The 23,482-nt window shown below is 31.7% G+C and overlaps 1 protein-coding gene across 3 annotated transcripts in view; it reads left to right on the forward strand.

The window, feature by feature from the left end:
* Positions 1 to 2,638: 2,638 nt before the first annotated feature.
* Positions 2,639 to 23,482, forward strand: part of LOC130446433 (scavenger receptor class B member 1-like) — an 87,243-nt gene continuing 66,399 nt past the window's right edge. For all 3 annotated transcript variants that reach the window (XM_056782699.1, XM_056782700.1, XM_056782701.1), the window contains exon 1: positions 2,639 to 3,217. The gene's annotated coding sequence lies outside the window, so the exon portion shown is untranslated. The remainder of the gene's footprint in view (positions 3,218 to 23,482) is intronic.

The following is a 23,482-nucleotide window of genomic DNA, read 5'->3' on the forward strand; positions in this document are numbered from 1 at the left end:
GTCACCAAAGGACGAAAGCTAGTTTCGGAAATTATTATCTGTAAGATTCAAACAAGTGAAGGTTTTTGAAAAGCAATTTAGTATGTCTCTAAGAGCTCCGATAGCTTCCTATGAAGTGACTAAATAAATTGCTTTCAAATTAAAATCTCATAGTTTGGCTGAAGATATTATATTAACTGCTTGTCGTAAAATTGAAATGAAAATAAAATAAAATCCAGCTAATTGTTCTAAATGTTATGGCCTGTTCTGTGTTAAAAATAGTTTTTTTATAATTATTGAAAGAAAGACAAAAATCGACGTTTCCACTTTTACTTAAGACTTTATCAAAATACATGAAGAGATTGAAGTTTGATCTTTAGGTCCCAATTTTGTTCAAAATATTTCCATTGAGAAAGTATAAAGTAAGACAAATATCTTATGTAGTGTTGAATAGGTACATCATCAATCGCATAAATAACAAAAATCACAATAAAATATGATCCGATACTTTCAATATTATCACTAATTTTAGAAATAAATTGAAAAACAAAAAACGACATAGTAATATTGAACATCAAAATATAACTAAAACCAAAGGATCTATCAAACATCTCAAAACTTTGAAAGTGAATAAATCTAATAAAAATAATTCAGAAGATCATAATAATAAAAGAATGAAATCATTAAGCGATAAGTTAACTTACAAAAAAATTAAACAAGGACCGTACGAATTCTTATCAAAAACAAAATATTGATCTTATTCGATCTTGGGAAGAACACATTTTTATTTCGCCATCAGATGCAAATAAATTGAGAATTCACAATACCATACCCCCTAAAATATATGGTCTGCCGAAAATGCATAACCTGACTCCTTTTCGACCAATTGTTTCAATTATTCAAACTCCTGTCACCTCGTTATTTGATTATTTGAAAATATTTTTTCAAAAATTTTATACCAAAACATACACATTAATTATTTTACCGGGAGTAGAATCTAATCTCGTAAGTTTTCCTAATTTCCTAAAATTATTTCGGAAGTACTTAACAATATATTCAGCACTTAATATATTGTTAACGGTGAAGTTTAGGCTTAGGAAAGTATACATGAATTTGCCTCATTTTTCACCCCTGAATGCATTAAAATAGAAAAAAACCGAGTTATTTGCTTCTAAAGAGTTCAATAAATTTTAATTTTTTCATAAAAAACTTTTATTATTCCTTAAATATGTAACAATAAATTTGTAAACAAAAATAAAAAACTTCAAAGTAAATGCTCAAAATGCCCAGCATTTACTTCAATACACTTTATGATCCGCTTTTGTAAAGATCTCTTAATATCAAATAATCCTTGTCTATTATTTTTAATTACATCCGCGGTTTCTTCTATTTTCCGTCACAGTTGTGGAAGGGAAGTAATTTTTTATTTGTAAACTAATGCCTTCATTTGCGAACAAATTGAAAAATCCAAAGGATTTAAATCAGGGCTTCTTGGTGTCCAAGCAAACTCACTTCCACGACCAATCCATCGATGCGGAAACTGTTCATATTTTGTATGCACTTCTCACTAAACACTCATTTATATCACTGACGCGAATCAATTTTTCGTTTTTCGTGCCTGTTGAAAGACAAAACTGAACCGATATTTCCAGTCCTCTCTTATTTAAGTTTAGTCTAATTTTGAAAATAAGGATGTTCTGTTGGACAAAGGCAGGTTCAATGCATCATTGGTTTCGTAAAAAAATAAATATTTTGGTTTTTGGCATGTTTGCATAAATAACGTTCAGATATGGAGATATTTCCAAGGTTTTTCTTTAACTGCAACCTATATAATCAAATTGCTTCGTACATAAGAGGTCTGGCTATTTAATAATGAGACTGGTTACGAATAAGGATTATATTATAACAATTATTCTACATTCGATTACTCCCCTCTCCTTTTTTTCCATTGATCTAAACAGTTCTTGAAGTCTTCTTTGGTGAGCGCATTTGGGAGCTCTGTCGTTTTTTGCTTTACCGCTTCCATCGACTCAAATCGGGTCCCATTCAAAGTAGATTTTATCTTTGGAAACAAAAAAAGTCGCACAGTGCCAAATCTGGTGAGTACGGCGGATGTTCGAGCACTGAAGTCGAATACTGCTTCGCAGATAGCGCGTTATGGACAGGTGCATTGTCCTGGTGCAAAATTCACGAGTTGTTCTTCCACAAGTCTGGTTGACAGTCCTGGAATCCATTCAGTCATCACGATACCGTTAATGCCGAAAAAAACGATAAACATTGCCTTTAATTTTGATTTGCTCTCTCGGCCCTCGCTAAAGCCCTTACACCACACAAAAACACGCTCACGAGATAGATAATTGTCCCCATAGACCTCTTGCAACAATTTATTGCACTTAGTCGGAGTTTTTTCAATTTAACAAGAAATTTGACATTGATACATGGTTTTCGATACAAGAAAAAAACACGTTCGTTTCAAATCGCTACTGCACAAATACTATAATAGTGACGGAAACGTTTTGGGACGTGCATAGTCAAGATATCCAGATACCCAACGCACTACTCGTTTTTTACCATACTCGTATAGGGTGCCCTCTAGTCGCGGAGTCTCGTTATTTAATAGCCAGATCTCGTATTACAAAATACCTCTGCCAAAAGGCAATGTAATAGCACCAAATTTGTTACCCTGTTCTGACTGTCTATTTAGCATATTTTTATTTACTAGCAATAGGAATATATATTTTTTAATAGGAGCACTGGAAATTTTACTTTAGGAAAATATAATATTTCAAGTAATTTTGAATAATAATTGATCAGTTCAAATGTTTATTACTTCATTTCATTCAAAAAAAAAACTGAGAAGGATGTAAGCACCTATAACAAGGCAGAAGTGGACTTTGAAATAATTTTTATTAATAGCAAATTATTATTAATTTATCTCAATGTATCCTTCTGAAGGAATTATCGAAGTTTAGGTCAATGGCTGTACAAACGTTATTGCAACTAAGTTGTTATAAAGTTGAATGTCGTGAAGGTCAGTTAATACCAATCAAAGGTTCAGATAGGTAAATAGGTAGCCCCAGTATTCTTATAGACAATTTATTCAACGGGTAGATAAGCACACGAAAAATCATCATCAGTGAACTTCAGTCAAGTAATAAGGCTAGTTGTTTTATTTTGCTGAATCGTTTTTTCAGTGGTGTTCGGTGATTTCGATTTAATAAGCGGCAACATTGATGCAGTAAGTATTTTGAAATGGTAATTTAATAAAAACGTGATTTCTTATTTTCAAGTATTTAAAATTATCACATATATATATATATATATATATATATATATATATATATATATATATATATATATATATATATATATATATATATATATATATATTTTAATAGTTTTTAAAAGAAAGTTAAAAATTGACATTTCAATTTATTTAAGTCCTTGTATGTCTTTCAAAAATTATTAAAAAAATATAATTTTAAAACAGAAGACACCTAAAATCAAGAACATTTAGAAGCATATATATATATATATATATATATATATATATATATATATATATATATATATATATATATATATATATGTTTTTTATTGAAACTTCTTAAGCTGTAAGGATGATTTTATTTATTACATGTTATTTTATCTTAACGTTTCGCTTCTGAATAGAAGCATTATGAAAAGACTTATAATTGAAAAATTATCAGAAATATGTTTTAAATGTGAAAAGTTAAATTAGGTCAGAATAATATCAGAAATGATTAATATTAGATATCAGTTAACCTATCTTGAGTACTTTATATATTAGGGGTGACAAACTCACAAACTCATGGCACCTGGGCCACATGCGACTCGCAACATATTAAGGAAATAACTAACCCAGTAAAAGAGTAAAAGAATGGAAATTTAAAAACATATACTATATTCTAGGTATTATTGAAATAATTATTAATATGAGATTGAATATATCTATTTAGTTCAGCATATATTTTTATAAAGTCCGAAATGAAGTCAAAACGTTGAAGACCGTTTCTATAACAGAACACATTGTTAATTAAATAAAACACACCTAAAATCAAGGATATTTATTTAGGACAATAATTATCAAAAGGTCTAAGAATTATAAAATAAAGAAATTTGATTGGAATTTACTGCAATTAAACGAAACTTTTAAAGTAGCTATGGAAAAATTGGTGCCAGAAATTTAATCAATAAAATTTATTTGAATTTTTCATATCATAATAATTTATCCCTATAAATGTCACATTATAGCTTGTCAATAATTTATGTAGTTTATGGTTTATTACATTGTGTCCTATAAAATTCCAATAAAATCACGTTTCATATGAAAATGAGATTTTATATCTCTAAACACATTTTATATTTATAGACACATGTTGAATACACTGTTTACACCACCACTACACCAACATTAACAGTTATACTGTCTGACCGCGTTTCGATAACCAAGTTATCGTCTTCAGAGACTGTAACGTAATAACGTAAACTCTTTATTGAAACGCACAGCAGACAGTGTAGTTGTGAGTGTTGGTGTAGAGATGGTGTAAACAGTATTCAGTATGATTATCGCCAACGGTTCCAGAAAATCCAACATAGTTATCTAGACACATATAGCAAACTGAGTAGTTGGCAGCAAAATAAATTTGCTTGGTAAGAAGGAAATTGTTCCAATTAACATATTTATATGAATAAAACAGTCTATTTTGCTCTGCTATATTATGGAATAGTTCGTTCGTTATATTAGACAGATCCAAATATTTTTATTTCTTTATTAATCTTAAGTGGATGGATAATAATAAATTATGTATTATGTTATATTTTAAATATATATAAGAAGGTCGTTTTTTTTCAACCTCCGATAGGTTATAGATAAGAGACAAGCTTATATAAAGCAATATTTTATTACCTAAAAATTGGTAAACTTACGGTTACTTACACTGTCCAAAGAAAATTGCCGCTAATGAATTCAAGTAGAGAACAAAACAGACCTTAAAACTTGGAAAAACTGGAAATTTTGTAGACAAAGCAGTAATGGCGAATCTGAAGTTTTTAAACTTTTTTTTTTCAACCATTCTGTCAATTCGTTGAACCAGGTCATTTGAAACGACAGATTTGTGTCCTTGGCCCTCTTTATCATGCACATCATTACGGCCATCTTCAAACTTTCGATATCTTTCACGCTCAACCCCATTACTCATGGAGTTTTCCTCATACACACGACTCATTCTCCGATGATTTTCTGCAGTACTATGGCCTTCAGCCTGTAGAAAACGAATCACACTTCGCTATTCACACTTGGCGGGAGCATCAATAATGATAGACATGTTTACGTGGCTGAAACACAACGCCGACTGCTTGGCAGTCGCCTACAGCGCATGCTCGCTTTCTTTTGCCTGCCTAGCATCTGTACGGAGCGATCTAAGGTTGAAAAAAAAAACGTCCACGTAAACATATCTGCTATTCTTGATGCTCTCGCCAAGTGTGAATTGTGAAGTGTGATTCGTTTTTTACAAGCTGAAGGTCAAAGTGCTGCAGAAAATCATCGGAGAATGAGTCACGTGTATGGGAAAAAAATTATGAGTAATGCATGATAAAGGGGGCCAAGGACGCAAATCTGTCGTTTCAGATGCCTAAATAACTAAGTTGGAGTTTCTGGAACCGTTAGCGAAACCACTACACTCACAATTACACTGTCTGACACGCGTTTTGATAACGAAATTACGTTCAGTCCCTGAAGACGATAACTCGGTTATCGAAACGCGCATCGGATAGTGTAATTTTGAGTGTTGGTGTAGTGGTGGTGTAAACATGTGTCTATAAATATAAAATCTTTTTCAAATGTGATTTTAGTGGAATTTTATAGGACATAAAATCTTTTCAATATAATAAAGGATAAAGTACATAAATTATTGACAAGATAGAATGTGACATTTATAGGGATAAAGTTATGATAAAATCTTTTAATTAATAAAGTGTTTTGATATAGAAACGGTCTTCAACGTTTTGACATAATTTCGGACTGTATCAAAATATAAGCTGAGCTAAATAGATATATCATATTAATAATTAGTTCAATAATACCTAGAATATAGTATATGTTTTTGAATTTCCATTCTTTTACTCTTTTACCGGGTTATTATTTCCTTAATAAGTTGCGAGTCGCATGTGGCCCGGGGACCATGAGTTTGTCACCTCTAATATTCATATCACTATCTCTTGTTATTGCATTGGGCTCGAATTTATTCTCTTCACAAATATATACAATGTAGTTCAAAGTAATCATATTAATACCTATCAGTTACTCTTATTTTTGTATCTAATTTTTCAGCTTTTATCCTTACATCTTATAATAGATATTATGTATAAATATTATGGTGAATTTCTCTAATTTCTTATTTCTTAGACCTTTTGATATATTAACACATCTAAATGTTCTTGATTGTAGGTCTCTTCTGTTTTAAAATTAGTTTTTTCAAAACAGAACAGACCTAAAATCAAGAACATTTAGATGCATTAATATTATTGTATTGGTAATGCTGAATTATTTACTGCTTATTTCTTTTCATATTAATTATTTCCTAAATAACTTCTTGGTTTTTGGCGTTGCGATAATGTGTCTTTGACTTTATATAATTAAGATTGACAAATTTGATGTATTGTGGTACTGTTTTAATTTTATCAAGAAGAGGTTTTATCCATTTCTTATTTGATTGTGTTTCAAGAATTTTTCAATTTTTATAATTAAATGTATATTTATTAGTAATTTCATTGTTAGTTAATGTTGCGTTGTAAAATATTCAACTTTAAAATAAAAAATAAATAGATTTTCTGCTGTTTGACCTATTCACAGACATTTTATATTCATAAAAATAAGGAAACTGTTAGGTAATGATAAAAAATATATTAGCTATTTTAGCAAAATAAATTATTCTATTTTATTCCATACGTTCATTATAAATATTTCAAAAGCTGATTGCTTTCTCCAAATTACAACAAAAACTACAAAAAGTCTTTATAATTTGATTTAAAAAGAGTATGTTTTGAAGTGAATTTTTTATGTATGAGGTTTGTCCAGCTGAACAATATTTTGACAACGGCAAAACTTAAGTAGAAGTGTATAGAAAAATTCGTTATTGGATAGTAACCTCCTTCTTTCTATATTAAAGAAAAATATTATATATTCATAAAAAATTTGTTTACCAACCGAAAAGGAAACAACCCAAAATAGTGAATCATTTCTGGTTATGTGAGTGAAATTTATTTCAAAGACTACGTTCCGCGAAGATTACATTATAATTAGCTTAAATAATTATAATAGGAAATTGAGATATTTTTATTACTGTTTCACGAGAGTTTCGTCTACGTACGACTCCAGTTGGCGATTTCAAATTGTTGTTTGACTTGACCCCAATTTTTACACAATTTCTTATATTATAGTTTTTTCTGTTTAGTTTATTCGTTTTGCATATCATCAAATGTTTTTTGAATAACCTCTCTTTTAACTGAGATATGATGATTTATCAAGGTAGCAAGCAATCTTGTTCATACAAACAAATTAAAATAATTTAGGTGTATACAGGATGTTTTATTAATAATTTAATACATTTTCTGTCAAATCTTGAGCTCAGAATATTAGGATCTAACAAATCATTAAAATAAAATGTGGTACTTTTCTGAGTTGTAAAAGGTTTTATTTAAAAAATGAACAACTATTATTGATACCCGCTATTTCATAAACGGTTTACCGACATGACACAGGCTTAAGTTAATTTTGTATTTTATGTTTAGAGCCCTGATAGTAGGAACGGGCAAGTTATGGAAAAAATACACGACAATTGATAATTTTAAATTAATAGTGCGAAGGTAATAGTCGTTCTGGTTGTTAATTTTATCTCATTGTGGATATCAAGGATATCTATGGAGTTTGCTGCCATTTATTATTGTATCAATAATTTCACCTATCATTGATAATAATGATAAATTCTATGGTGAAGTTTTAAAAATAAATATTATGTTTTACGGTGCGACTCCATCAATATTCGAGAAATACTGCTATACGGAAACATATTTTTCTCGTTTTATGTTCCATTTTCGCCTCAGTAATAAATCGTAAAGCTACCATTATACTAGGATGCTAGCATCCGGGATGCTGGCATTCGGGATGCTAGCATCCCACTTTGAGTCGAATTTGTGTTTGGATGCTAGCATCCTGGACTGCTATTTTATTTTAATTTTTTGCCAGTCGTCAATACGGCCCCAACGAATGAAGAGATGTTGCTGATGTTACTAATTAAGAAAAGAAGGCATCGTGCAAAAAGGAAGCTTAGTATGGACCCCTTTTTAGCTGTCCGTCGTGTTAAAAGCCTGTATTTTACATTGTTTGATGAACTGTGCAATAGTGAAACAAGATTTTTTAATTCCTTTAGAATGTCACTTCCTTCTTTCAAAGAGCCTCTAGGCTACATCCAAAGCGACATCTCTAAACAAGATACAAGATTCCTCAGACCAATTTCACCTGAAGAGAACTAGACATAACTCTGATCAAACTGCGTGCGCGCGCATATGCTAGCTAGCCGTTCGGATGCTAGCAGCCTAGTATAATGCGCTGCATTTGAACCAATGTTCCACAACCGATTTTGTGTATCCCGAGATGCAAAAAGCGACCGACTGCTCGCATTTCAGCATCCCAGGCGGGATGCACAAAATCGAGCCTCCGGGCTGTTTTAGCATCCGATGCTGGCATCCCTAGTCTAATCGCTCCCATTTGATTTAATGCCCCGCTAACCTCCCAGATGCCAGCATCTCGAATGCTAGCATCCTAGTATTATGGTAGCCTAATAGATTTCGATATGTTTATAATTAAAATTATTCAAAGATTTATCACTGCTACAAAATTTGTCTAAATTTTCTTTGGTTTTTTTATGTATGCAAGTACAAGATAATAAACCTTATTACACTTGAGTAGTTCGAGTGGTGCATGTCGTGTGAAAATGTCTGTGGATGTTGATCTTTAACTTCTGTAGGTTGTAGTTGTCGGATATGCCTTCTCAGTTGATAAATTGCCGCTCTGGTTGTCTACAGGCGGACTCGGTGTTCATGATGCGGTCAGAACGGAGTCAGGTCTGCCCCAAGCTGTCCAAACTCTTGGTCGGCTATAAGTCAAATTGCTCTTTTCTGTAATCAGTCGTGCATCCTTAGGATTTTCTTGGCAATTGAGCTCCAACTGTGCGGGCAATACTCCAAAGATAGGCGAATTTGGGTCTTATAGAGGGCAAGAAGTTGTTGCGGGGTATAAAGTTTTTTGGTGTTAAAGAGAGCCCTAGGTTTTTGTGAAGCTGTTTAGCCAATTCGCCACGTGACTGTGCCAGGACATATTGCTCCCAACGTCTACCCAACAAGCGAATTTTCGGTGATGGTGATATTTAATGTTCAGACAGGACCAAATTCTGAGCTGCAGTGCCAGCCTACTTTTTAAAAAGAGTAGCCTAGATCTTTGCCGCATTAAACTCAATCAGATTACTACTACCTCATTACACAATGTTTTCAAGATTGGTGTTGATGGGGGTGAACTATTGCTACCTACGGATTTGGGTATTAGCTGAGTTTATTGGGACGGCTGATTTGATGACGACACCAGTGTGCGAAGCTTCAGTTCGGGTTTGTAGTTATGTCGAGTAGATCTTTGATGTACAGGAAAAAGAGAGTAGGTGACAAGATGTATCCTTATTGAACACCAGCGTTGACCTAAAACCTTTTTGAGGTGTGTCCATCGATAGTGACTTGGATCGGTCTTCGAGAAAGCTACTGAGCCAGTCGATGATTGAGGACGATAAACCGATCTCAATTTATTTAGAAGGTCGGCATGCCAAACCCTATCAAAAGCCTTCGATATGTTCCAGTGCGAATGCTCTGGATTCCTTATATTCTTTAGATTGAGTCCATATACTGGTGACATAGGTCGGGATATCCCCTGTTGATATATGTTTACGAAAGCCTTATTGATGGTCGCTGATGATGTTAAAAGATACGAGATATCTCAAGATTTGCCGGTTAACGACATTCTCCATGTCCTCGGTAATAGCTGGGACTAAAGCAATCGGATGGTAGTTGTTGAGAACCGTTTTTTTGGTATGGATTGAATTCGAGCAATTTCCAATCAGCAGGGAAGAGACCCTTTTCAAATGATAGAGAAAAGAGTTTGCATAGCAGACTTATTAGTTCAGCTGCACATCTCTTCGATACGATGGTTTCTAGCGAGGCCACTGGCTTTATTGATGTTTAAGCCTTTGAGAAGCTTTGCCACATCTCAAAATTTTATTTCTGACCTCGATGAACCAGTTCTAGGCAGGCTTAGCGGTAGATTTAATCGAAAATCAAGAGTTAAATTTGAAGCAAGCATGCGATCCAATTAGTCCGATTTTCTTTGTTACAGACTAGAATTACCTTGATCTATTTCGCCAATTATGAAGTTTGGTTTTCCTTTTCACATTATATTGTTCCTTGCAAGCTACTAATCATAATTACATTACAAATTTTTAGATTTATTTTGCATTTAGTTGTGGCAATAGACCTTAAAAATAAATAGCTTTGAGGCCCATTCTGAGGGAAACTAATGAATTTAAAAATTTATCAAGTATACAGACGAAGTTTTCGAGATATTTCTTGTTGATAATACCGACGTTTATATGTTATAGATAGTATTTTGAAATAAAAAGAAATTTTAATCTGTTATAACAGAAAAGCATAGCATTATTCATTGAAATTTCTTGAATTGTGTTTAGAAAAGCTTGGAAGTATATAACAAGTGTGATAGTTGGTTTATATTAATTAACTCCTAAATTTTTCCGTTGTTCAAACTTGCAACTCTAAAAACTAGTTCGAGTGATTGGAATGAAACGAAACTATAAAATTAGTAGAATCTACCGTTTGCTGTTATAAATAAATCATAGACTTGTAAGTATATAGGTAATTTTAAATGCCTCACAGACATAGAAATCTATGGGATTATAATCGCAAGTTATAGAGGACCATAAAAACCCACTGCCTATGCCAATACTATTAAAGGATAATCAGGCGGCACTCCATTTTGAATGAACTAGATTTGTTCGTCCAATTCATTGGTAATCCCTCTAGATATCAGAAAAGTTATTTTGTAGATACTATAGATACAAATTATCCAAAATTTTCCGGTAATCAATTAGGACCCATTAAAATTAGTCCAAATACACCGGATAATAGTTTTTCTTATTGAAAATGCGATTATTTGTTATAACTGTGCAAGAGTGAAAAGAATTTCCCATTAAATTGAGATCTTTATTTTTATTAATCGTTCATTGAAGACGCTAAGCTAAGGAGCAAAGCAAATATTTTATGCAGTCTCTTGAGAATATTGAATATTCATTATCACAAATACTTGTATAATATATTGTTAACCATACAAAGATATTGTGTCCTCGATTGTCAGAATTTGAATTTCAATATAGGAAAAAGAAATAATTATAAAATCAATTTTTCATAGTTACAAAGAAGTTTGATAATTGATAGTTGATAAAGAATTCATAATTTTTGTTTATTTGTTTACGATTTTTTCATCATCGACAGATTTCTTATTTTTAAGTAGTTAAACAATTTTCACTTTTTCTCATTTTATATATATATATATATATATATGGATATATGCATGTATTGAGAAAAACTGGAGGTAGTGAGAACATCAAAATTTTTATCTGTCGACGATGAAAAAGTCGAAATTTTTTTCACTTTCACACTCTTGCACAGTTATAACAATCAATCGCATTTTCAATAAGAAAAACTATTATCCTGTGTATTTGGACAAATTTTATTGGGTCCTAATGGATTACCGGAAAATTTTGGATAATTTGTATCTATAGTATTTACAAAATAACTTTTCTGATATCTAGAGGGATTACCAATGAATTGGAGGAACAAATCTAGTTTATTCAAAATGAAGTGCCGCCTGAGTATCCTTTAATAGTATTGGCATAGACAGTGGGTTTTTATGGTCCCCTATAACTTCCGATTATAATCTCATAGATTTAAATGTCGTGGGGCATTTAAAATTATCTATATACTTACAAGTCTATGAATTATTTATAACAGCAAACGGTAGATTCTACTAATTTTATAGTTTCGTTTCATTCCAATCACTGGAACTAGTTTTTAGAATTGCTTGCAAGGACAAATATAATGAGACAGTGGAAAACAAACTTCTCAATAGCTCAAATTCAAATCTTGATTCTCAGGAAAATCTATCACTGAGCCTGCCTAAAGCTGGTACATCTAGGCCAAAACTAGAATTTCAGATACAGTGATGTAGCAAAACTTCTCAAAGACTTAAATATCAATAGAGCTACTGGCCCCGATGCAAAACGTCGTATCGAAGAAATAACTAACAAGCCCACTATGCAAATTCTTTTTTTTATCATTTAAAAAAGGCTTCTCTCTGCAAATTGGAAACTTGCTCAGATTCAACCTATATCAAAAAAGGGCAAAATACGATTCTCAACAACTACCGTCCGATTGCTTTAGTCATAGCCATTGCCGAGCTCATGGAGAAAGTCGTTAACCAGCAAATCTTGAAATATATAACTAGAGAATAAGGGGAATCCAGAGCGATCACACTGGGACATATCGAAAGCTTTTGATAGGCATGCCAACCTTCTAAATAAAAAGAGATCGGTTTATCGTCCTCACTTATCGACTAGCTTAGTAGTTTTCTCAAAGACCGATCCTGCCAGGTTGTTATCGACGGACACAGCTCAGAGAGGTTTTAGGGGATACATCTTGTCACCTACTCTCTTTTTCCTGTACATCAAAGATCTACTCGATATAACTACAAACTCGAACTGTAGCTTCGCCGATGATAGCACACTGGTGTCGTCATTGAAATTAGCCGTCCCAATAAACTCAGCTAACGCTCAAAACCGTAGGCAACAATAGAACATTCAATTCAAAATCAAAATAGGAATTTTTTGTTTTAATAAGAAAAATTTATTTTACTTGTGTGTGTTAGGGGGGGGGGTCGGAGGTTGGCATCAGCTTCTGCTATTTGCCACATACTAATTTTGGTTTTTATAGGCAACTAAAATGTAACACTAGTTAAATGTTTATATGATTTGTTTTTATGAATTTAATGATAGAACCTAGAAACGATTTATTGTTTGAAGAAATTATTGTAGAAATATTTACAGGTAATTGGAATCCATGTTTCGTCAATTGAGCCATCAGTTCATTTGTAGGTAAAATATGATTGGTGCACTAGGATAAAATATGATTTAGGTCAGCAGTTTTATTATTATTGCAAGTATAATTTGAGAAAGCTTACTAAACCAAGTCTGTGAAGATGCTCCGGAAAACGACCATGATTCAATTTTATTCTTGATATTGTGCTAGAGTAATATTTACTTATGTTGGGGAAATCAAGGTGTGATATTTTTTTTGGCGGTTCAGGGTGAATAAGGACCAATCTGATTTAATATGATTTCTGTAATTACTAATGAGATCAGAGTACTGTGGGGGATAGTATGTAACTGCTCCCGTGATAGATTTCCTAGCTTCAAAATCTGATTTTTCATTACCTATGATCCCTACATGAGCCTTAGTCCAGATAAATGTTATATTTATATTTGAAGAACTAATGGAATATGTGAGTTTTTTTTATGTTGAAAATTACATTGTTTTTGAAATTTTGAAATGTTTGAAAGGGGTGCCCTGAAGAGCTTCCAGAACTGATTTGGAGTCGGATATGATTACAATGCCTTTTGTTTTTTGTTAGTTTTTAGTGCTTTTTCTATAGCAAGAGCTTCTGAGGTAAATATTGAACATATATTTGGTAATCGGCAGCGAAAGGCTATATTATTATTAGAGTTATAGAACGCTAAACCTGTTACATCGTCACTCTTCCAACCATCTGTGTAAATAATTGTGTGTTCTCAAATTTATTCAATATAGTTTTTAAGAGTGCATTATTTATTGAAGAAATATCGGTGTATTCAGGAAAGATTATGTTTGGCTTGAAAAAGATAATCTCAAATTTGCATCTATAAATTGGATATATTTTATTATTTGGGATATATATCAACAAAAGCATTAGTTAGTGGCGGAGAGTTTTTTTTTATTCAGTATTTGTTGGTAAGATTTTGTATATTTAAATTTGCTATTTTTGAAATCAGCAATCAGCAAATGCTCTGTATTTAATGATTTGTTTACGAACTAAATAAGGCCTTCTAACTTTCAGTGGAGGCTCTTGTGCTTCCGCCAGAATTGCATGACACGGGGAAGATTTCATAACGCCTAAACAAATTCTCAGGGCTTTGTACTGGATTCTGTTAAGAATGAGTGAGTTTGTGATAGAGGTTGATCCATATAACGTGCAACATAACATAATCCATAACATAATCCATGAGCTAGCGTACATAAGCCCTGAAAAAGACAAGTGAGATGCCTGCATCAGCTCCCCATTCTGTTTTAGAAACAGTTCGAAGAAGATTCAAACCTTTTTCACATTTATCCTTCACAAATCTAACAAGATTATACCAAAGCAGTTTTTTCTCTAGGACAATGTATAGATATTTATAATGATCCACTATAGGAAAGGAGATATTATTATGTCTGCAAGATGAAGCCGGTGTCTCGTAAAGTACAAAACCGCCGATTTCTTTGGTGCAAGACTAAAACCAAGATTGTACAACCATCCTTTAATACAGTATACTGCATGATGGAGCTCTCTCACGCGTATTGGATTATTTTTATATTATCGTCCATAATGTCATGCAAGTCTGTGGTATAGATATTAAAAAGAATAGGGCTAAGAATAGAACCTTGAGGTAAACCATTATTCACTATTCTAGGTCCATGTTAGTTCCAAAATGTTAGTACATACATTTTGTTTATACCCATCATATTCATTTTAGAGAATAGAATTTTGAGATCTACAACATCGTAGGCTCTTTTGAGGTCAATAAAGAGACATAATAAATATTTGTTCTTAGAAAAAGATAATTTGATATCTGAGACAAGTTGTGCTAGAGCGTCTACAGTTCCTTGACCTCTACGAAAACCATATTGACTTTTTGGTGCCAAGAAGTTAATTTCTATAAAAATCTCCAGCCGATTCTTAATCAAAAGTTCAAAAGTCTTTGTTATGCATGAGAGAGAAGAAAAGTCGAAAATTTATCTGAATAATCTTGTCCAAGCCACCAACTATTATATATATCTAGAAGAAATATTTTAGCTGTTTCATGAATATTTTATATCATTTTGTATGTGAAACTATTTATACCGGGAGCAGTATTTCCCGACGTTTTTAGTGCAGTATGCAGCTCTCTTAGAATAAATGGTTTTCCTAGGAATTCCGATTTTTACTGAAATGATAAATTATAATTTTCTATTGATAAAAATGGAGGGTTTAAAACTAATGGCGGAGCTAAGAAGTTTAACATTTGATCTATTAATTCTGGAGTAAAGTTTGGTATTTTAGTTTGGTGATATTTATTATTAATACATTCAGCTTTGTTCCATATATTAGATAGAGGAGTACTTTTATTTAAACTATTTAAATATTCAAGCCAACACTGATTCTGTTTTTTCTTGAATATTAATGTTGCTTTGGTGGCAACATTTTTATAATGTAGATAGTTCTCTAAATTAGCTTGACGTTTATATTTATTCAATGCTTTTACCGTTTTATAGATGCTGATGAACAGCAAGCATCCCACCAACATGGTCTAGAATGAAACTGTTTGTGAGATTTTTTTATGGGCATCGCTTGATTTTAATCACAAGACTTGAGTTTTGATTCGATAATACTTTTGAAAAGGTGCCAGTCTGCACACGAATCTGTCCATTCAGTTGAAGGGTTGATTAGTGTAGACAAAGACATGGTTTGCAATTCCATAATTATTGGGTAGTGATCAGATCCCATTGTATCATCAATTACTTCCCAGTGTATTTTACTTGCTAGAGAAGGAGTTATTATGGTTAAATAAACTGCTGATTTATATTGATTCGGGGGGTTACTCTAGTGGGAGTATCGTCATTGAGTACCACTAGATCTAAATTGTCTACCACTTCGGCTAACATTATTCCTTGTGGAGTATCCGGATGAGGACTCCACATACTAACATGTGCATTAAAATCTCCACAGAAGATTGTAGTCAAAGGGAATTGTTGAAATAATTGTTCCCAATCTTTATTGTTCGCATAAATATTAGGTGGTTTGTATATTGACACAAAGGTGAGATTGCAGTTAGTTAATTCTACTGCACAAACTTCGATGATTTTATTGTAATAGTTTTTTACTTCTAATTGCTTACAGATAATTGAATTTTTAATAAGATGATGATGATAATTGATTTTTGTTTTTGTCTTAATTAATAAATAATTGAGGTAATTTGGGCTATGATTTGATTGGGGTTGGGAGTAGTATTATACAAGGATGAAATGAGAGGTGGGGCAGATTTGTTGATCATATTGGAATGATTTTCATTGGAACTGGATGAAGTGAGTTGTGAGGCCTGTTCATAATGCCTGATATGAGTAGATTCAGGAATATTGCAGGTTGGTGACAGTGGAGGGGAGATACATTTTCTTTTCTTTGATATTTTGGAGTTAATTTTAACCGAGGACTTTGAAATTTTGGGTTTTCTGAGAAAGTTGTTCGCACCTCAAGATGACACTTCTGGAAAATTCTCATCATTTTTCAGTAATTCGAATCTATTATACGTGGCTATTTTTGCATAAGATGGGTGTTCTACTACAAACTTAGCTTCTTTGAATGTTGCATTCTGGTGGGTCATTGCTTTTTTAATATTATATTGCTTGATATACCCTGGACAGTTTCTAGAAATAGAGGTGTGATCTGACGTGTTACAAAATAAGCATTACATTACTGATTTGCATTTTTTATTCTCACCACTTTCGTCTTGTTGGTTACTGCTAGTTTGACAACGTTTTTTACTTTTACATTGGGTTGACGTGTGACCATAACGCAAACACTTGTAACATTGCACCACAGGGTGTACATATGGCTCTAAATTAAATCCTACTAAGTTAATTTTGACTGTGTCTGGAATTTTGTTGCCTAAAAAGGTGACAATTATCATTTGCCTATCTACATAGCTAACTTGTTTTGATTCTGAGTCGATTACCCGTCTTTTCATACGTTTCACCTCAACAACTGGTCTATCAGATTCAATTTCAGTTTTTAAAAATATTTTTGAGGAAAAAGTATCGACCATTCGAATGACTCATTTTTTTTGAGAAAAGAATTTAGGTATAAATGCGATTAGGTTATTATTTTTTATCAAATTGTGGTTGATTAAAGAATTAGCAATATGATATGATTTCAATTCTATCCTGACTCTTTTAATACCTATGGATTTGATACCTAAAATATCAAAATAGCCTACTTTGATAGGAAATAACCTGCCTAGGTTTTTATCTACTTGTTCAAGATAAATGAAATAGGGTCCTTTGACAGTGTTTTGATATTGTTAAAATCATATATCGGTTGAGATTATTTGGAAACCCTGTGGGTCGCCCTTGGGATCGGACATTTATTTGATTCGAAGAATTAAAATTCTATTTAATAAAATTGAAATGTCTATATACTAATTAGATAGGTGAACTTAACTTTTGGAGTAAAAACTACTGAACACTTTTTTTTTGGCACCAACACTATGTTAACGATCTTACTCGTAGTAGTGTTAGAACTCGACTGGAAGTTTCCCTTAGATCTTACATCTCAAATATGTAGCAGTAATCAATAAAATTATTTGTAGTTTTATTAGAATTTACAAAATTTTAATTAAATTATTTAGATCTTTTTCATCATTTATAGCTTTTTCCTTTTTATGAATGTGAACCATTTCTAAAAATTCTCTCTCTTTTTCGTGTATTAGATTCTGTTTCAAGATTTTTTGTATCCTTATAATTGAATTTCTGTTTTTTTTTGATTTTTCATAGTTCGTTAATGCAGTACTATTTTTCTATCGTATTGATGACCTCTTAGTCTATTTCCTAAATATTGCGATATCTGCCCTATGTAGACAGCGTCATAATTAGTACAAAGCATTTGATATATAATATTACTTTTTTTTGTTTTAGATTTTAATTTAGTGAAATATTTGGATAATGTATTATGTCGGTTATGAATTATACTAATATCATATTTATTGAAATAATTCGATAATTGTTGAGAAAGTCCTTGTACATTTGCTAAGGAAGAATGTTGTGATGTTTCGTTTCTGTTTTGTTTTTTAGTTGATTGTAGTATCTGTTTATTCTTTTCTCGAATATGTTTTTTATCTTCTCCGCATAATTATTTTCTTTCAATGCAGTTTTTTTTCAGAAGCTCCGAAGCATTAATAAAAAAATTCAATAAAACGATATTATACCTGGTAGATTGAAATAAACTAATTTATGGTGAATTTGGCTGAGGTTGCTGCAGTTGCTGCATTCTTGGTGCAATTATGACCACTTATTCTGTATTTTGCAGTCATTCTCATATAAATTTTGAGACAATTCATACAAATGGTGTGGAATATATAATTTTAATTTTCAGAGTTTTTAGTTTTGTTTTTAATTTAGTTTGAATAGAGGTGATGATCTGTTGTGTGTTCATTACATTGGGGTGATATTCAGGAGAAGATAATATAAATGTCCTTCCTGTTATTTTTATAACGACGCTGTTTTTTTTGTGATTTGAGATGGCATGACGATATCAGATCTAATGTAGTAAATGCGATCACTAATCATAAAATAAAATCGAGTCATCATAAAACTCAAAAAGTTGATAAAATTCAAAAATAAATCCAAAATAACTAAAAAAAACTGAAGAATTGATGAAATAAAATCTTCAAATTACAATTTTACAACCAGACAAATGTAATAAAACACTAATAATAAACAACGATGATTATAACCATAAAATGATTGAGTTACTAAGTGATACAATTACTTTTCAGAAAATTAAATCGGATAAATACATAATATTTCAAAATATGAATGCTGTATTACCAAAACTATATGGACTATATTACCTTTCTATAAATTATCCAAATATCTTTCCAATATTTTATTAAAAATAACCGAAAATAGTTTTTACATAAAAAAATCATTTATGCTCGAATAGTTTCTAGATACAGTACATATACTTGACAATTACAAAATCATATTTCTAGATATTGCCTCAATGTACACGAATATTCATAATGACCTCATAACACACGTGTTCTGAAAAATAGATGGGATTCTATCGAACAACATACATCACTAAGCTATGACGAATTTCTACAAGGTATAATGCTTCAAACTCATAATTATTTCCAATATAACGACAAGTTTCTTCAACAACTATACGGATGTACAATGGGATCTCAAATTTCCCCAAGTCTGGCGCAAATTGTTATGGAATATGTAGAAGAGAAATTCCTAGATGATATAAATGTTGATGTAGTGTTTTTCAAAATATACGTTGATGACTGTCTACAAATGCAATACATTATTTGTTACTTTCAATTAATTTAACCCAAGTATTCAATTCCCTTTAGAAATCGCGAAAACAATAACAAAATGAACTTTTTGGGCATAACACTTATTAAATCAATGAAAAATACACTATATAGAGAGGAAACATGGTATAGAATGCATACCATGTGTGATTTGTGCTCCAAAAATTATATAGGAATGACTACATAATACTTGGAGAGCAGAATATGTGGTCACAAATAAACCAAGAATGAATCATCTGCTTTACACAATTCGACAAAAATATCAGCTCAAAACACAAACTATCAAAAATTATTATTCAAAGAAATATTAATGTACATAAAACAAGATAGGTTTTCTGGGAATGAATGAATAAATTGACTAATTAGTTTATCTCAATCTACCTGGTATAATATCGTTTTATTGAAATTCTAAGGTAAATATATTGATCTCAATACTATGTTTTTAATAATGTTTTCAATATATCAACTAATATGTTTTTATCTATTCTACAAATATTTCAATCTTCATATATTAATTATTCTTTTGAAAATGCTCCCAAGAAAGGAGTGGATTGTTATATGTTATGTGTATCTATTATAAAAATTCATTCAAACAACCTTTGAGCCCAAGAAATTACAGACAAAAAATATTATACTCAAATGGTTGAAGAAATTTAGTTTTGATTAAAAAACCCTGATTAGGGATTATCTACATGGGAATGATTGAAAATCGTTTAACTACTTAAAAATAACAATATAATAATATATTATACAAGTATTTGCGATAATGAATATTCAATATTCTCAAGAGAATGCAACAAATATTTGCTCTGCTCCAAAAAAATGTATAAATTGTATTAAATGGCAATTCCGCCATTGGTGTAAAATTCGTGATGGGTCAACCTATCTTACGCCTCTGGTAATGACCAGAAACATAATTTAGTCGAATGTAGATATGCGACAATGTTAATTTTTCTGGCCAAAATGGTGATTTAAACTTTAAACGGCGCGCTCAAAATACAAGCAAAATCACGTCCTATCAATTTCGTGAAATTTGAATATTACTTCATTCGTATACTGAATAAATTTTGAAATTCATTGTTTTGCCTCAAAATAGGTTTCAAAGTTTACTACTTTTGGAATGTATTGCTACAACCCAATGTAGAAATATAAATCTGGAAAATATAATGAGACAGTGGAAAACAAACTTCTCAATAGGCCAAATGGATCAAAGTTTTTCTAGTCTGTGACAAAGAAAGGCGGATTTGGGTCGCATGTTCGCTTCAAATTCAACTCTTGATTCATAGGGTAATCTATCACTGAGTCTGCCTAGAGTTGGTTCATCGATGTCAGAAATAGAATTTCGAGATGTGACAAAGCTTCTCAAAGGCTTAAAATCAATAAAGCTACTAGCATCGATAGAAACCGTCCTATCGAAGAGATGTGCAGCTGAACTAACAAATCCGCTGTGCTAACTCTTTTCTCTATCATTTAAAAAAGGTCTTTTCTCTACAAATTGGAAACTTGCTCGGGTTGAACCCATACCAAAAAAAAAGGAAAAAATACGGTTTTAGTCGTATCCATTGCTGAGGTCATGGATAAAGTCGTTAACCAGCAAATCTTAAGATATCTTGAGTCTGCGGCGACCATCAATTAGGCTTTTGTAAACATATATTAACCGATGATATCCTGGCATATGTCACCAGCGTATGTACTGAAGCTAGAGAATATGGGGCATCTAGAGCAATCGCACTGGACATGCCAACCTTCTTAATAAATTGAGATGAGTTTATCGTCTTCACTAATCGACTGGCTTAGTAGCTTTCTCAAAGATTGATCCATCCTTGACGCTACTAATAGACACATCTCAGAAATGTTTTAGATGCTGTTGATAGACCCAGCTAACACTCAAATCCGTAGGAAGTAATAGATCATCATCATCAACACCAATATTGAAAACATTCTGAAATGAGGTAGAGGGAATCTGATTGAGGAGTTTAATGCAGTGAAGATCCAGGCTGCTGTTTCTAAAATGAAGGCTGGCACTGCAGTTCTGGATTTGGTCTTGCCTGGACATAAAACATTACTACATCCGTAAATTTGCTTGTTGGGTGGTCGTTTGGAGCAATACGTCCTGGTATAGTCACGTGGCGAATTGGTAAGACGTCTTCACAAAGAGATAGAACTCTCTTTAAGACCCAAAAACTATGTACTCCGCAACGAGGAATTCCATGTACCATGGTAGGCAATTTATTTGTTGGTGTTTTATCATTCATTTCAGTAAAAATATATTGAATATTAAGGATCTGAGTGTACGTTATCTAAATATTGTGTTTTTTAAAGATTCCAGAAAGTTTAGGAGTAATTGATTTTATATATGGTAAAGGTTTATAGATAGGCGAGATAGAAATTTCAGAACTGACGTTTGAGAATGATGATTGAATGTTTGAGTCAGTGTCAGATGTGTTATAAAAAATTCGTTTCAAAAGATACGGAAGATATGAGTTTTCATGAAAAAGTTTGAAAAGTATTTTAAGGCTTTTTACGGAATATTGTAGTAGGGACTCTATTTTTGATCTGTTTTATTAAATAAATTTTAGTGTTACGAGGGTGATATGAATGATAACTGATATATCTTCCAGATTGGTTTCCTGTGCCAGTTCATCAAAATTTTATTATCCTCATTTTTTATGAATTAAGTAGGTATTGAGAAATGGTAACGATTTTTCAATATTCTCCTTTTCTATAGTGAATTGTATATGAGGATCGAAACTATGGAAGTAAAATAGTAAATTATCAATTTCATTAAATGCAAGGTATAAAATTACTTCATCTACATATTCTAGAATGAAGAATAATTTGAAGGACAAAACAGATATTACAAAGTCGAAAATATAATCAATCCATTACATAATCTGCTAATATAGGGCATATTGAAGACCCCATTGGTGCTCCAAAGATTTTTATTATTACAGGAGTAATATGTATTATTGAAAATCAATGTTATTATTTTCAATAGAATTTCTTTATGAAGTTTGCAGTTTTCACTTTTATCACTATATTGATATTGTAGAGCTATTAGGCATACATTTGAGTAGATATTACTAAATAGGGATATAACATCAAAACACCAAAAGACTCTTTGATTTTAGTATAAATGTCTATAATTTTTGGAAATCATACTTCAATGAAGCTAGATTGAATTTATATAAGGAAATTATCTGAATGGCAATTTGATCTGTACGCAAGCGCACAAGTCGCAGCTAATAAAGTTATTTTAATAAAGTTTTTATCGTCTTAGGATGACATTAACTTTGTTGAAATTATTCTTTTTTTTAATCGATGGCTAGTTGCCTACCGACTTATATGTTTTCAGAAATATAAAAAATATCGGCTTTAAAATATAACCAAATTCCGATGTTTGTTGAGTCCAAATCCAAAAGATTTCATTTTCGATATGCGGACGATCTTCTGTTCCAAAGGGAATCGTGCCTAATAACTCTTTAGTTAACCCTCATAATTGGATTAAATTTTTTTAATGCCATTTCGATATATCAAGAGAAAAAAATTAACTATCACCACTTTATAAAAAAGACAAAATTTTATGTAAGATATACCAGCTATATGTCGAATGCGACAATGTTCCAATAAATCTATTTTTAAAGTTGAATTTTAAAAAGTACAAGTGAAGTCAGCTCAATAAAATCGTTAGTATCCCGATAATTACCTATTAAGTCTTTTTCGGGATATTTTATGTTTTTTTGTGCCTGATACCGATTTTAGCATACTACACAATGCATTCCATTTTTTTGTTTAAGAGATTGTAGTTTTTGATTTATTTTTTTTGTTCCTTATGTGTAAGATTTGTACATAATTACAATTACTTAATGATCTATTTCCACATCGAAAGTTGTATTGCTACTTATGTGTCCGGTAATTATTTCATAAGGTTCCAAATTTATTGCAGA

The sequence above is a fragment of the Diorhabda sublineata genome, chromosome 7 (genome assembly GCF_026230105.1).
Source record: "Diorhabda sublineata isolate icDioSubl1.1 chromosome 7, icDioSubl1.1, whole genome shotgun sequence".
NCBI classification, from domain to species: Eukaryota; Metazoa; Arthropoda; class Insecta; order Coleoptera; family Chrysomelidae; genus Diorhabda; species Diorhabda sublineata.